We start from the raw sequence: 4423 nt of genomic DNA, 5'->3' as shown, positions 1-4423 counted from the left end.
AAGCTGATAGTTGCCCGGCCCTGCTGTAACCCACCCTGGCATCGGCCACGCACCCCCAGTAGCTCAGGAACACCGCCCAGCCCACCGGGACCCCCCCTGCTAACGGAGGAACTCCCAAACCCCGTGGGGACCGGTAACAGAGGGGCTCCCCCGAAACTCACCAGGGACCCCCTCTAGCGACCGAGGGACCCCCCAAACCCACTAGGAGCCCCCTCTGGTAAACAAGGGACCCCCAAGCCCACCAGGGACCCCCACTAGCAATGGAGGGGCTCCCCCCAACCCACTCAGCACCTCATCTAGTAACTGAAGGATGCCCCCAAACCCACTAGGGACCCCCTAACCAAGGACCCTGTAAAAACTCCCTGCATTTTGGGGGTCCCTGCTGGGGGACTGAGGGACCCCCCAAAACTCAGGGACCCCATAAAACCTGTCAGGGATGCTGAACAACTCAGGAACCTCCCCAAACCCACCAGAGGCCTCCTTAGTAGCTCAGGGGTCCCCCCAGACCCATTGGGGACCCCCCCAGTAACTGAGACCCTCCAAAACCCAGAGACCCTCCCAGTGGCTCAGGCATCCCTCCAAAACCCACCACAACCCCCAGGGACCCTCCAAACCTGCCTGGGACTCCAAATTGTTTGAGGTTCTAGGGACATATGACATATCACCCCTCCCTTAGACCTGCACAGAAAATCCTCATGCAATTGGGACCCATACTAGAAAGAGACCCTACTCTTAAAAAGATCTTCCCAGAGCCACCCATCCTAGCCTTCAAACAAGCACTGAGCCTCACTAAGTCATCACCAGAAGCAAACTTCCTCAAGCCCAGAATGCACCAAGTGGATCCAGACCATGCCAAGAAATGCAAAACCTGCCAACACATCTCCACCCCCCCACAATGACTACACCCCACAACAGAGCAATCAGCATTCCCAGATCTTACAGCCACACCTCCAGATATGTAACATCTCTCATCCAGTGCACCAGATGGATGGAAAATATGTAGGAGAGACCAAACAACAACTGTGCACCAGAATGAATGCACGCTGGAAATCTATCAAAGACAGGAATACCCAATTACTGATGGGGGCACATTTCTCACAAGAAAACCACTCTCTCCCCCATCTTTCAGTCCTGATCCTCAAAGGACACTTAGAAAACACTTCCCAGAGATGAACCTATGAACTCCACTTCATCAACCTCCTGGATACTAAAAATCATGGACTGAATATAGATATTGGATTTAGGACACATTATATAACCTGCCTGACATCTGACTCCCCAGGTACCTCTCCACTATTCATCCCTCTTCTCTCTCTCTGTCCCCTCCCCCACCAGCCTGTCTCTCACCCATTGACTCCTCAATCTACATCTTCACTATCCGTCTTGCATGCGCACCAGCCCAGCCTCCGGCTTCTTTACTTTTCATTCCATCCAGGAAAAGCACACACCAACTGCTGAAACTTGCTTAGCCTGACGCAGCTTAATAACCCGAAAGCTTGCTTAATAACTGTTTTCCAACTATTTAAGTTGGTCTAATAAAAGATATCAGATTCACGAAAAGAGCATTGTCTGCCTAAGTCCTTAGATCAACACGGCAGCAACCTACACCCCTAGAGCTGAGCTGAACTTCCAGGATTATGCAAGAATGAGCTGTATTAGTGAAAAAGGGTGTAAATGTGACCCAAAGACTATATTAGTAAATGAAAGGTTAAAAAAATCCCTACAAGGGATTTTAATTGTCAAAACAAAACCTCAAAGAAATGACTCAGCAAAAATATCTATAGATATCACAAATATTTAACAGCCAGAGAAGTTAGATTTAAAGTTAAACATTAGTTATGCTGAGAAATTGAAAAGTAAATATTCATGTGGAAGTTACCTGAAGTCCACACTTTAATGGTCTTGGTCCGACAAACTGTTTCATGTTATCAATGGCCACAAAAACCCATTCTGATAAGCCATTATTTATCTATTGACAGAGTCAACCCTATCCTGTCCTACAACCATCCACACTTGGCAAGAAACAATACACAGGTTAAGTAAGCTGCATATTAAAAGGACATTAACTCCATTCTTTTAAATGCCAAATTTTGAGGGATGAAACATTGTCGGATACAATGATTTCAAGTACCAACAAAGATTCAGGTACATAATAGAAACATCTAACAGGGCCTGGGAGACATAAAATCAGTTATAAGCCAGTGCTCCTCAAAGTTTAGAGCAATACAGCTACACAAGTACAATGGCTGTCCAGAATTTTACCAATAAATGAAGTACTCAGCCTAACTGTAACAAATACTTCAAAGTGCTACACACTTTGCAAAACAATTGAAAACAAAATTAGGAAAGGCAAGAGAAGGCTGAGAGGTGATCTTGTGGCTACCTATAAATTCATCAGGGGATGGCAGCAGGGAATAGGAGATGCCCAATTTACTAGGGCACCTCTTGGAGTAACTAGGAACAATGACCACAAATTGACGGAGAGTGTATTTAGTTTGGACATTAGAAAAAACTTCTTTACAGTAAGGGTTGCCAGAATCTGGAATGGGCTTCCAAGGGAGGTGGTGCTCGACCCCTACCTTGGGGGTCTTCAAGGGGAGACTGAACAAGCATTTGGTTGGGGTCGTCTGATCCCAGCGCTCTTTCCTGCCCAGGGCAGGGGATCAGACTCGACCTACTGAGGTCCCTTCCGACCCCAACATCTATGAATCTATGAAGATGTAATTGAGGTGCTGCAGTGAAAAAATGTGGGTACTTTAAACTCAATTTTCATGCTTTCAAATGCTTGGCTGTACTATAAATTTAAGCTTGGCTCAGAACATTTTGGCTTTAAATAACGTTTTTGCTCACTACAGCATTCTTGAAGAGTTTTTCATTCAGTTTTGTACACTTAGTAAGTATTTTGCTTATGAATGCTAAAATGACCTTGCTTTAAAAGTGGCAGAAGTCTGAGTGCTAAACTAAACCAGTCCAACTATGGATATGTTTGTATTAGACTGTTTTACAGAGTTGTAGGGTTAGCACTCCTATGGAAAACAGATGAGCATTTCACGGTCCATACATAATACAGTGCATGTTTGTCTAGAAGATGAACAAGAACAGGAACGAATTCAAAATGCTTCTATTGCTCACTATCAAAAAGTTGGAAAAATGGATGTATTAGACTTCATTAAACAGGAAAAGGCAATAATCAACTGAAATGGATAGTCTTATGCAAGCAGAAGTGCTAAAGTAGATGATGTTCAATTTTCATTTAATATCACTTGCTTAATCCACTATCTTTAGCAATACATTTCTGGAAACTGACTTCAAAAAGAGAGTACTGATTCTTCAAGATAAATCAGACTATCCTTATGGCAAGCTTGCACGTGAAAATAGATAATAATATATTACTGTTAATATAATATATAATGTAGGTAAAAAGAAAAAAAACACTTCACTTAACTATTAATAGAGCTCACTAAAAATAAAATACAAAGAAGAAACAAGAATATAAAGGGAAGTTTATGCAAGAGTGCCACCTTTTGGGAGACAACAAGCAGGACATGTTAAAGATTTCTTTATCTCTTAGGTTAAGAAAGGAAATATCAAAACAAGATGCACTAAAAAACAAGAATCTAAAGCCAAGTTTGTGTTCCCTTTCATGTTTAGCCAGATCATTATGAATTTTTAAAAATAACCAAATGTTAGTATTGTAATCATGGATTCCATCCTTCCAAACAAAAAGTTTTGTCTGGTTGGTTGAAGTGTGCCATGACTGATGTTTTCTCTGCTAGCAACTTATTTTGTTTGAGAGCTGAAGCAAAAAGGGGTCAACTTTACTGAATAAGTGAAAAATCATTTTTCACTAAAAGGATTCATAATTACATCTAGGTAGAACTATGATTTCAGGAATGTCGGGGTGCTCCCATCCTGTGGGCAGATCATGCTGTGGCATCATCTGCTGGTGACATTTTTGAGTGCCTGAAGCAGGTCTGACACCGTTACCTCTCCACCCTCCTACCATTCCCTGGACCAGCCCACCACTACCACTGTCCTCAGCTGACCAGAGGCAGGTGAGCCCTGGAGCTGCTCCTGCCCTACTCCAGTTGGGGGCTGTAGCAAGTGGCTGCTTGGGGTGCTGGGCTCAGTCAGGGATAGCAGCAGGTGGAGGCCCCACTTGCAGTGTCTGCTTCCTGTCTAGACCCCTGGGTGGTCCCCACTGGCCAGAAGCAGGTGCTGGAAGGAGGAGGAATGTCCACCAATGCCATGGTCCCCAGTGCAGCCTAATACCCAATGCAGTCATTTCCCACAGTTGGAGCTCCAGGCTCATGGGAGAAACCTTAAGGAGGGAACAGGGATTAGGGACCTGCTCTTTGTCACTGAACACAGCATCCTGTGCAGCTGATCCTAATGGCCCCCTGGTGGAGCAGCATGAATAGCC

Source organism: Crocodylus siamensis, chromosome 1 (assembly GCF_052110815.1).
Source record: "Crocodylus siamensis isolate JL-2025a chromosome 1, ASM5211081v1, whole genome shotgun sequence".
NCBI lineage: Eukaryota > Metazoa > Chordata > Crocodylia > Crocodylidae > Crocodylus > Crocodylus siamensis.
This window is presented reverse-complemented; position numbering follows the sequence as displayed.